The 12,865-nt window shown below is 39.5% G+C and overlaps 1 long non-coding RNA gene across 2 annotated transcripts; it reads left to right on the top strand.

Moving 5' to 3' along the window:
• The first annotated feature begins 10,014 nt into the window (after positions 1-10,014).
• Positions 10,015-12,479, top strand: LOC120727371. 2 transcript variants are annotated; one of them, XR_005694512.1, is made up of 4 exons: positions 10,015-10,042; positions 11,974-12,028; positions 12,188-12,267; positions 12,351-12,479. It is a non-coding gene; the product is annotated as an uncharacterized LOC120727371 (long non-coding RNA). The 2 variants fall into 2 exon arrangements; XR_005694511.1 differs by lacking the exon at positions 10,015-10,042 and adding an exon at positions 11,751-11,863.
• Positions 12,480-12,865: the final 386 nt, after the last annotated feature.

Genomic DNA, 12,865 nt, shown 5'->3' with positions numbered 1-12,865 from the left:
TGAATTGATCGCTTTATTCAAGCTACTCACCTCCCACTTCCACCTGCACTTTCATCTGGACCACGGCGAATCAGAGAGGTCCCGCCCCTTAATCTCTGATTGGTTTAGTCCACGATAGGGGCAAAATGTGTGTCTGTTGTTGATGTCACCTGTTCGTTTTTGAGGAGAGAGACAAACGACTGCAGAGTCTCATTCAGGTGCGTCAAAACAGGATTTTGTTAGAAAACATGGGGGGGAGTCGAGCACGATCACCCAAACAGCATCGAACTTCCTTACAACAGTTAAGATGGATCATTTTATACATATGATGACCAACAATATACGTCACCCCAGATAAAAACAACATCGGCCATATTCTAAAACAGAACAGTTCCTCCTCAGTTCCTCCAGATACATCTATTTATTCTACTTGTTAGACTTAAACAACACTTGCAAACAGTTTACCCAGACAGGCTATGTCTGTGTGTTAATTTAAGTGCATGACCTCCCTCTACCTCATTCAAGCTACCACCTCCCACTTCCACCTGCACTTCATCTGGACCACGGCGAATCAGAGAGGTCCCGCCCCTTACTATCTGATTGGTTTAGTCCACGATAGGGGCAAAATTTGTGTCTGTTGTTGACCACAGGGAAGGTTGCAGATTTTTTTTTTTTTTTTGCTACCCGAACAGTTGGTCGCACAGGTGCAACCAAATATTTCTTTTTAGTCGCACCACTGAAAAATTTGGTCGTATTTGCGACCAAATTGGTCGCACTCTAGAGCCCTGCTTGAACGTCTTAAGACAGCACATAGTCTTCATTCATGTTGCTTATTCATGACTGTAGTTAGAGTTACATCTGAATTTTCAAAAACTGCCTGTTTTGTAGTGATTGAAATAATAATTAGCATAAAAAGTTATGAAATCTATGTTTGGTTTTTTATTTCTTTGTTGTAACAATTTTGGAAATAAATTGTATATTGGCGTAAAAGTATCATATTTGAGGTTTGAGCAGCAAAGTTGAGTACCAGGGTTTTGCTCCTGAATAACTTTCCCAAGTCTTCTCTGCCAATGCCAAATAGCTTTCTGGGTGCTGCGCTGCACTGTCAGAGCACACCTCCTTATCTAAGGTTTCTGTGTTTCTTATTCTTTAAAAGTTTTGCTGAGGGCCTCCTACTCGAAGTCTAAGAGCCAACTCTGTTCTTTTGGCTCGACTTTCTCCATAATCTTTTCATTTTTGTGAGAAATAAAACACAATTTAAGAACAGATTGTCATAAAAGAAATGACATCAATAACTACACCAAGGACATTCAAAACAATTTTAAACTTGGCTTAAAGACCATAAGTCTGATCTGAAAATGTCGACCAACTTCAACATTTAGATTGTGACACTAACTTGTCTCTCTTCCACAGTGTGTTCTTTTGTCCTGCTCCCCTCTCCCTTAACCAGTTGTGGCAAATGGCTGCCCCTTCCTGAGCCTTGATCTCCCAGAGGTTTCTTCCTGTTAAAATGGAGTTTTTATTTCCCACTGTTGCCAGGTACTTGCTCAAAGAGGATCATTTGATTGTTGGGTTTTTTCTGTATTACTTAGTGTAGATCCTTACAATATAAAGCACCTTGAGGTGACTGTTGTGTTGATTTGGCGCTATATAATTAAAACTGAATTACATCTCTGAAGAAATGTTACAATGTTGTTGCCTTTTTAAAGTGATGGGGGAATAAGTAATGGGCTAATAAAGGGACAGAGTGCTCTGTGTAAAGATAACCCTTTGACCATCATTCACTGCATCATTAATTGCTTTAACTTATAGTCCATAATGCTGTAAAAACAAAAAAAGAAAAGCTGAGTCATTTTCACATTTTTATTGAGGTTTGAATTCAGAAAGTCTGTTGCTGATCTCAGTAAATGTAACAGGATGTCTCCGAAAATTTACAGTTGTGGATAAAACAGGGTGTGTGTTTTGTCAGGTTGAATGAATAACGGAAAATGCAGGACTTCCTGAGAAGCCACAGGCAGTTTATTTACTTCACTTACTATTATATCAGTTTGGCCAGCAGTCACGTATAGGTTCAACAAAATGGGCACGAGGCTGCAAAAATATTTATCATCTAGTAATCTTTAAATGAGCATGAGTGTACCCACCAAAACACACCAAAGAACCCAACCCTGTAACAGCAACTGGCTTCTTTTTATTCTCTATCATTCAGGTGAGCATCTGGATAGCCCAAGTCTGGGGGAAGCAAACCAAATGAGAACAAAACATCCACATATGCAAACATCAAACCACAATATAACACATGGAAGACATTTATATTTTGTACAAAGTCCTATGAATAACAATATGTATATGCTTCAGTCAATTGCATATAAATTAGAAACAAAGAGTGAAACTTCCCCAACCTGGCACTTAGGCCCTCTTCATAATATTATCCTCCCTTGGTACCGTTTTCCAGAATTTGATCTTCAAATTTCACTGTTTTGCTGATGACACTCAGTTATATCTCTCCTGCAGGCCTGACTCCCCCTCCCACCTTCTCTCTTACAGAAAGCTTATCCTAATTAAAATCCTGGTTCAGCTCTAATTTTCTTAAGCTCAATGAGGATGAAACTGAAATCCTTCTTATCGGCAGTAAATCCAACCTGCTGAAGGCAAATCATTTCACTCTCACTATTGAAAACTCCAATTTTTCCTTCACCTCAGGTTAAGACCCTTAGTAACCTGTTTAGGGTGACACCATCCATAAATCTCACATCAGTGATCTCACGCCCTCTGTTTATTTCTATCTACACAACATTAACCAATTACGTCCTTCACTTTCCACCCAGTGTGCATCCATTCTTGTTCAGTCTTGTTACTTCTCGCATTGACTATTGTAATTGTCTCTTGCATGGTCTCCCCCAGAAATCCCTCCACAAGCTTCAACTGGTTCAAAACTTCGCTGCCCACGTTGTTACCAGAAGCCCCTCCTACCAGCGCATCATCCCTATCCTTCAGGAACTTCACTGGCTCTCCGTGAAATAGTAACAAGCTTCTTCTGCTCACCTTCAAGGCCCTTCATAACCTTGCTCCTCCTTACTTTTCTAACCTATTAACCACTAGCTCAACTGCTCACTCACTTCGATCTTCTTCTTCTATCCAACTTGCTGTGCTTTCTTTGCACCACAGCACCATGGGAAGCAGAGCTTTCAGTTGAACTCTATTTCCTCAGATATAAGACACATTGGTTCTCTCCTCCAGTTTAAATCTCAACTTAAAACCTGTAAAGAAAAGAAAGAAATAAAAGAGCTAATACACTTTGACAATCAAGTGGACCAGTGTGGCAAAGCTGTAATGATCCATTTGGGAACATAAATCTGTTGGACTGGTAAACGAATATACTATAATAATACGGTATGAAAAATGACAAACATGAGAATTCTGTGTGTTTTCCTTCTTATCTGCAGACTAACAGTCCACAGGTTTGGTGCTCAGACTGATTTGTTTTCTGGAGATGGAGGAGAGAGAGCACAGAGGACAGCAAGGTGGAGGAGTGAAGGAGAAGGTGGTGCAGCTCAGTGTCCAATCAGGAGTGAGCAGTTCTTTCACTGCCTTCATTGCGTTCAACAAAGACAACGGAGAGGCGATCCAAGGACCTCTTGTCCAGAGAAATATTCCATCAAGTTTTTGTTTTGAGTTTTGTTGTTTTTTGTTTTTTAAAGCAAACACTAAAACTGTCACCCACACCTCTGAAGATAAAGATTACTAATCATAAATAAAGGGAATATTATCACGATGAGGACACTATCAGAGGTAGTTCAGGGAACTGTTATACTTCATACCAGAAAAATCGTTTTTTTTTCTTGTTTTTTTGGCTTGACTTCATGGTAGGCAAAATGAAGAAGAGTGCTTGATTGCGCCTAAGTAAGTAAAAGCTGCATGGCAAAACAACACACACCTTCACTGCAGATGCATGCACAGAAACCAGTATTTTTTGTATCTTAAATATTAAGTAGTGTGTGTACAGTAGTCAATATAATGGGATGTGTCCTAAAGCAGTGAAAGAAGAACTGAGTTCTTGCAGCATTTGCAATATTTAGGATTTTATTGAACACTTTTACCTTTCAACATTTGTAACATTAATGAGTAATGAAGCATTGTAGAATAATCCTGTGTTTTTGATTATTTATTGTACACTACAAGTAAACAACAATAAGTTAAACATCTGTCACATCTGTCAGAAGCTTGGATACATTTACTCCTACAAGGATTTTACTCTTATGAAATGTAAAAAGAACACTGAAATTATATTTTACAGAACACTGAAATTATATTTTACAGTTTTTCACATAAACAGTTTTGCTTTGCTTACAGAAACTATAACTTTAATCTCAGCCAAATCGATTTACTCAGGAACAAATAATATACTAAAAAAAAGCCAAACGATAACATTTTTAAGTTATCTAAGTGACCTATATATGTTTAAGCTGAGTAACGAAAGACAGCGGTGGGTTTGAAAATGATTTGCGGGAGTCCGGTGTTCTCACGGGCTCTAGTGAGCCTTGCCCCCCAGCTAGCTATCGAGCTAGTGGGTAACAGACGTCTCCGACAACGTCGGAGCGCTTTTGAAAATATGTGGTGTCTTGATAAACCGAGCAGATATTTGAGGTTTACACAGTTACAGCCTCACCTGAAAATATGTTAAACGTTTATTTGTGACCCATAAAGAATAATAAGACTAACTAGCTGCCGCCATTGTTGGAAACTGAGCTGGGCTGCGCTATGAATTCTGGGACACAGCTTCTTCTTCTTCGGGGTTTAACGGCAGCTGGCATCCTTGTATATGCAGTGCTGCCATCTTCTGTTTCAGTCCGTTATTATACTCTTAAATCCTACTACTTATTCCTGCATCTGTCACGGTTCTGGGTCAGTTTCTGTCATGGTCCTGCGACCATGACTCAGTGACTTTGTGTTTATGTACTTATTGTTATTACTTTCATTATTATTCATGGCTGTTTTGGGATGGTTTGTGTTTGGGATTTTAGACACTGGGTTCTGGGTTTGTGCTCCCTCTGTTGGTCCCTGGTGTTAGTGTTCCCCTGTCTCGTCAGGTTAATCAGGTCCAGCTGTTTCCCCCACCTGTGTGTGATTTCCCAGTGTCTCTTTGTGTATTTATAGTGTGTGATTTCCTCCGCTCCTTGTCGCGTCGTCTGTGTACATACCCTGTGTTCATCCTCTGTGTTACCCTGCGTACTCTGCATTTCTCCGTGAATCCTCTGCGTGCTCTCCCTGCTGTTCTCCCTTCATGTTCAGGTTTGCCACTCCCTTTGTGTAGTTTCTCCCAGTTTAGTTCGTCCTCAGTTCTGTTTTGCCATCTCCACTTTATGTTCAGTAGTCAATAAATCACCTTCACATCTGAGTAAGTGCTGCATCTGAGTCCTCCTTTCCACTCTTCACACGGCCGCTGCCCCGGACCGTGACAGTTTCGAACCAGTATTTTGAGTTTTGATTGTTAGTTTATTTTTGAATGATTGTTGTGGTTTTGGGTGCGATGATGATTATTATTATTGTTAGAGTTCTATGTTTTCGTTTATTCATGTTTAAGGATTTGTTCTCGGTTGTATCTCACGTTTAGTTTTGTTCAGGTTCCATGTGTCATTCTGTCTGTCTCTCAGTGTCAGGTCTGCGTCTTGGTGTAGTGTTCTCATTTCCTGTTTTATGTGAAGGTCTGGGTCTCATGTGAGTGTGTGCAGTTTTACCTCTTTTGACAAATTCCTGTTAAATGTATTGGACCCTCTGTTTTTAGGTTTATTTTTTTCATCTTGACTTCCTTGGAAAGCTAGCAAGAAGTCAGTTCAACAGATGTAACTTATAGTGAGATTCGAGGCGGTGCAGTATTATAATCAGAATCCCTTAGTTTTGATTATTAATCCTCTGGTTGACCCCATATTGCATTTCTTCATCTTAAATGCACAGTCTTTATGTGAAATGTACTGTCTTCTTGATATTTATCAACCCATCAGTTTGTATTTCTGGGTGTTAAAAAGTTCCAACTTTTGTATTGTAACATTTTTGTGTTTTTTTTTTTTTTTTTTCTTTAGTTTTTCAGACAACTCAAACTTTTAAACACTTGTAATGAGGTGTGTGTGTGTGTGTGTGTGTGTGTGTGTGTCTTTGTAAGAAGTACCACTTTTAACAACTTCATTAATATTGTTTTGTATCATAGTAATAAAGGTTAGTTTTAATGTCTGTATCTCCTCCTTATTTAATGTGGGATGTTCTTTTCTAAAAACCTCAGGATTGTGCAAGTACTTGGTGAGTTTAGAAGGTAAGTGAAACACTAAACAGAAAAGAAAAGAGACAGATGTGTGTTTTCTGTTAATACCATAATTGCAGTCATCTTAAACAAACACATGACATTTCTTTGGCACGATTGCTTTTTCACTGATTTGAAACTTTAATGTGTGGTACAACAATTCTTAGTTAAATAGAGCATAGAAAAAAAAACATTGTGTCAAGTTCCCTGGTTAATAAATGGGCTGTCTGTGTAAAAAGCATAAATGGCTGTTTGTCTTGGTGTATTGGTCTTGGTCTAGATCAATCTGCTGGGACATCTGATTTGAGGACAATCACTTGCTTTTCCAAAGGACACTGACAACCAGACATTAGATGCCACAGCCCTGGCCCACGGTATCCCCCCCCCCCCCCCCCATGCATGCGGTGGGCCTTCTGTAGAAAGAGAGCAGCTTAATGAAGGTGACAAGGTGAAAATAGGGTGATTGATGTGCCGGTGCTGTGAGGGCATGTATAACACCACCTACCCAAGTGTTGAATATAAGGAGGCTTTGAAGAATCTACAATAATTGTGTGTTGTTTGTACATGAATCACAATGTGTTACTTCAGAGGTGATGTTTTCAGGTTTTTTTTTTTTGCTGCTGCAGAAAGTAAAACTACTGTGAACTTGGTGGATCTGTCCAGATCTTTGACTGGAAACTATTTCTATGAATGAGTGGTTCAAAAATGTGTAAGTGAAAAGCTGCCATATTTCAGGTCCCAAAGTCAAACGAACACTGAGGGATCACTGAGAGCTAAAAACGGTCTAACTTCTTTCATCTTTAATAAAATGATCAGCGTTGCTGCTTTACCGGGTTTAACAACAATTTTAACATCCAGGCATCCATGAAAACAGAGTTTATTCAATTTAACTGAGTTAGAGGTTAGCAGGAAGTTAGCTCGCTAGTTTCCACCTAAACATGATCATCATAAGCAGTGTTACCAATTCATACACTGGTTTATCATCTAGACTTTTTGTCTCATGCAGCACCATGATCAGGTCCAGTTTTTATTTCATCTTTGATTTTTCAGCTGCTGTGCCTGAGCAGCCTCCCAGAGACCCTTTGTTGCAGTTAGTCTTCCTCCAGAAGCCATCTGGCTGCTTGATCCAGCTCTGGCTGCTGCACGGGAAAGAGCAGTGAGGAGGTGGATTGATAAATGAAATTCATAACAAAAATTCATAATGGACTTTTTCCATTTAGGAATAATAAAAATCAGCTTTCTTTTTAATTGCTATTAACTGACAGTCAGATAACCAGCTTTTAAAAACATATTCATAAACACTTTGCAGTCAACAAATTTGCACAGAGGTTATAGACGAAATAAAAAGTATCACGTGTTTTCTAGGTGTGTTTATAACTCTGTTATTGTACATATTCTGTGTTATACATCATAATCATTCCAGTCTCTCTCTCTCTCTTTTTTTTTTTTACTGTTTTAATCTTTATAAAACTCTTATTTATTTATTTATTTTTGTGATTTCTGCTGCCCTATTGGTCTGGTCTCTCTTGAAAATCTGAGAATGTGATATTCCTAATAAAAGGATTTAAAGTTTACTGCCAAAAAATTATTAAACTTCATAACAGAAATGTGCTAACTGGCTTGAAATAGATTGAAACTGTTATGAGATTGCTTCAGGGAGCAGACATGACACCGTCTTTTAGGTTTCGCCATCACTTTGTATTATGCGCAAAACACCACCCTCCTCTGGCTTCCACGTGAACTGCACCTTAAACATCAACTGTTTACAAATGTCATGACACAAACAAACGTTTCAATACCGTAAATCACTTTTTGGACTGCGATCACTTTTTGGCACAACATCGGCTCTGATAACATTTAAAGCGCATTGAAAAACTATTCTTTAATGCTAAAAATCCATTATCAATTGTAATTATTTATTTATTAATTTAAATTTCAGATATCGATCTTCATTTTTGTAAACTGGTGAATTAATGATTTTTTAAAGAATTAAACGACAAAGTTTGGCAACATATTTTTATAAAGGATGAATAAAACAGTAAAAATGAGAAATGATATATATTTTTGAAAAAGCTATGATAATTAGACGAACTTTATTTTAAATAAATAAAATTGATTTCGGTGGCACTGGGAGTCATGGTGATGATGACGTGTTTGAGTGCAGGTAAAAAGCAGGAGGCAAACTTGGAATTCGGGTTTCACGTTTGAGCGCAAACAGGAGCTTTTTCCCACTAGTGCTGTGAAAACTCGGATTTTTCAAACTACAGCCAACGTTTGAAAATCTTCAAGAAGGATTTGCAAAATGACTTCTACAAACTTCAGTCGCGAGATGCACCTGCTCTCCCTTTTCATTGAGGAGGTGATAGATCAACGCTATGGTGAGTACAGCAGGCTAATATGTCAGAGTGCTAGCAAACAAATACAACTTAGATTTTTGTCTTTTATTGTTTGGAAGTAACTTCATGAGTGTTAACATTTAGGATGAGATGTTTCATACTTGAGTAACATCAATTTTAACATGTGCCAGTACACTATAAAGATGGCGCCATGTTTTTTTTTAAATCGCTGGGAAAAAAAAACAATTGAATGCACGCGCCCTGGAAACGACGTAAGGCATTGGAGGACGCTGACGTCAGCGCGCGGCCGTTTTTGCATGTAGAGGGTTTGAGTTGACATGTTTGGGCTGCTGGCGCTGAGTTATACGTGAAAGTTTCATAGATTGTGAATTTTATAAAGCTGGAGAATGGAGTTTTAAAAGTTCACAGAGTCGCTGGATGAGTTTGAGATTGAAACAGTGTGTGCCTGCAATAAGGAGGTGGGAGGTTTCTCACCTAAATGTAGCTGCTTTATTCTCAAAATCGATGCTCAACTAATATGAAGATATTACTCCTTAATGTGAATGCGTATTAAAACCTCAGTGAAAGTCCATGCAGCCTTACACCGCATGAAAACTTTACCAAAAAAGTGAAGGCTTTCATAAACAATGAGTTCTGCTGGGAGCTTCTTACTGTTTGTGTGTGGAAGAGCTTATGATGATGTAAAGCCATGTCTGGACAATTTAAATTCAGGCTTTAGTTTGTGTGATCACATGATTAACGTACACGCATGCTTTGCTTTCTCGTAGCTGAGCTGGTGAGTCCAATCACTGCTCCTCAGATGGTCGTCATTAACTTGAGGAACCGTGAACTGAGCAGCAGCCAACTGGACTCCATGTCCCACCTGGTCCTCACTCTTTACCATAACCTGGTGACGGGGTCCAAGGACTTTCCTTACATACCTTTTAAAGGATTGTTCCACCGGGACCAGGTGACGACACCATTTGTCCATGTGAGGCAGAGCCAGAGAGAGAACACTACCTTCTCCTCACGGACTCACCAGCTGGCATGATGCTGCCGCCTGCGGGCTCCAGCTCTCATCCACGCTTCCGACTCCAGTTCTTCCAGAGAAAGCGGATCTTGCTGTGCTGAAGGCAGATCGGAGGAACTGTGTCGGCACCTTGACTGTCGACGGCCTCCTCGTCACCAGAGTCATCTCCACTGTTTACCGAACAGAGGACACTGAGATGACGAACCGCTGGAGAATAACAGACTACAGCGCGGACGGCAGAGTTCTCACTTCGGTGCTCTGCCGTTTTCTAAATATGTCGGCAAAGCGTGCTAAGAGGAAGGCTCCGGAGGAGAGAGCAGCCCGAGCCCGACTCCAGCAAGGAAGCGCTTGAGATTATAATACAGTGAAGCATGTCGAACGTCAGCAAGCCTGAACAAAGTGGTAAGTAGTAAATAGTGCTTAAGGTTGTTTCTAAAATAATGTCCTAAAATATTTGAAAATCGTCGAGGTTTTAACTTTTATTCTTTCTTTTCTGCCTCTTGTTTCTAAAAGTCAGGAAAATGAGTCACGCTGCGAAGAAACACACACACAGAAGATTTTCCCTCAGTAAAATGGTAAATATATTCATCTTGTTATGACGTTTGCTCACAATAACCAGGAGTGTTCCTGTGTTTCTGAAGTGATTCACTCTCATTTGGTGTTATTTGATCCAAAGACAACTGAGGGTCTTCAGAGCAGCGTGAACGGCCGTCACCTGAGAGCAAGACAGTCCTGGCGCCTTTGTGGTTCCCTCCAGGTACTCCAGCTTCATCCCACAGTCCAGAGAGATGCAGTTAGGTTGAATGTGAGTGTGAATAGTTGTCTGTTTCTCTGTGGACTGACCTGTCCAGGTTGTACTCCTGCCTCTGGCCCCATAACAGCTGGGATGGCTCCAATCTTGAATTGGATAAGCTGAAGAAATGGATGGAAGGATGATCCAAAGAGAAACATCAAAGGCCCTCTCACAAAAAAAGATAAGAACTCATTTTACACATTGTTGAAACATCCTGAAAGTTATTTGTTCTGTTTAAACTTGTTGAACTGTCATTAGAGTTTGTTTCGACTTGTTGTTCATTTCTTATTCGGTTCAGCTGTGTTTCTATGTGTCCTTAGTTCCCATAATCAGCCTCCTGTGTGTAAATATTGTGTCAGTCTCCCTTTGTCCCTTGTCAGAGTGTTTATCTCCGTCCCCTCGTGTTTCCTTGCCTCAGTAGTTCTGTTTCCTATAGTTTTCCCCCCAGTATAGGTTTTGGTTTGACTTTTTCAGTTCCCTTTGTCAGTCTTTGTATTTAGTATTTCCTCATCAGTCTCATCACTTTCCTCTGCAGAGAGAAAACAATAAAAAGACCTGAAGAGGTCTTTTATTGTTTTCACCAAATAACACCAATGAGAGTGAATCACTTCAGAACAACGGGAACACTCCTGGTTATTGTGAGCAAACGTCATAACAAGATGAATATATTTACCATTTTACTGAGGGAACATCTCTCTGTGTGGAGTTTCTTCTCATCTTGGCTCTTTTTCCTGACATTTAGAAACAAGAGGCAGAAAAGAAAGAATAAAAGTTAAAACCTCAACGATTTTTTAATGTTTGGGATATTTTAGAAAACAACCGTAAACACTATTTACTACTTACCACTTTGTTCATTCTTGCTGACGTTCACTCTCCTCATCTTCTCTCTAAAGGAAGATGCAAACGCTCTCATTGTGAAAGATAAGTATCATCCATCTAACCTGCGACTCTGTCACAACTCTGATCAGCAATTCTTTCAGGTTTGTCTGTTTTGATGATGTTATTAATTGTTATTATCCTTTATCCAGGTAACTTTCAAGAGGAGCGGAGGGAGGAGCGAAGCCAGCGTGCTCTGTAAACTCTCATTAAAAAAAGATAAGTAGATATGATTTTATATTATTATGACAGCTCCTCAGTGAACACTTCCTCTAGTTGCTGAAATCATTTACTAATTTTTTTCTTCCCATTTGTCTTTTGTTTTTCAGAGAAAACGAGAGGAGACAAGGTGACATTAAGACCTAAGACAGGACGGATTGAACCCTTTCTCGTAAAAAGATAAGTATTCACTCTGCTTTTAATCAGAATATTGATAATATCTAAAATTCTGCTCACCTGGTTGATAAAGTTACTAAAACGATTCCCTCTTTACTGTCATTTGTCCTTTAGAGAGAAGATGAGGAGAGTGAACGTCAGCAAGAATGAACAAAGTGGTAAGTAGTAAATAGTGTTTACGGTTGTTTCTAAAATATCCCAAACATTAAAAAACGTTGAGGTTTTAACTTTTATTCTTTCTTTTCTGCCTCTTGTTTCTAAATGTCAGGAAAAGAGCCAAGATGAGAAAAACTCCACACAGAAGATGTTCCCTCAGTAAAATGGTAAATATATTCATCTTGTTATGACGTTTGCTCACAATAACCAGGAGTGTTCCTGTTGTTCTGAAGTGATTCACTCTCATTTGGTGTTATTTGGTGTTTGTCTTTGAAAGGAGAGGAGCAGTAACGACACTGGGAGACAAACAACAGGATGATCCAAAGACAACTGAGGGTCTTCAGAGCAGCGTGAACGGCCGTCACCTGAGAGCAAGACAGTCCTGGCGCCTTGTGGTTCCCTCCAGGTACTCCAGCTTCATCCCACAGTCCAGAGAGATGCAGTTAGGTTGAATGTGAGTGTGAATAGTTGTCTGTTTCTCTGTGTTAGACTGACCTGTCCAGGTTGTACTCCTGCCTCTGGCCCCATAACAGCTGGGATGGCTCCAATCTTGAATTGGATAAGCTGAAGAAATGGATGGAAGGATGATCCAAAGAGAAACATCAAAGGCCCTCTCACCAGCTTTCATTTATTAAATTTGTCTTTACTGAACGATTTCTGGTGTGTATTGCATTGATACTCAGACAACAGCTCCTCTTTCTGTTTGTGCTGGAAGATTCAGGCAAACACATATTACATATAGAGATTGTTATGATATGACTCAGTTTCACATTGAGTGCTATATGAGAATGATAAGGTCCAGTTTAATGTATTGCTAGTGTCTAATGAAATGAACACGTGATTTTCTTTTCTTTTCTTTTTTTTGCCTGTCCCGTTTGGCTCTTTTGCCATCAGAATTATTGTCTAAAGGCAAAGAAAGATGCCCAACGGATTTACTTTAACCAAATTGACCATTCCCAGCCTTGCCGTAATGGTCCATTTGATTCATCTTTTTGTTTATTTTA

Source organism: Simochromis diagramma, unplaced genomic scaffold (genome assembly GCF_900408965.1).
Source record: "Simochromis diagramma unplaced genomic scaffold, fSimDia1.1 OVJJ01000221.1, whole genome shotgun sequence".
NCBI classification, from domain to species: Eukaryota; Metazoa; Chordata; class Actinopteri; order Cichliformes; family Cichlidae; genus Simochromis; species Simochromis diagramma.
Note: the sequence above shows the minus strand (reverse complement) of the source record. Positions and strands in the feature narration are given on the sequence as shown.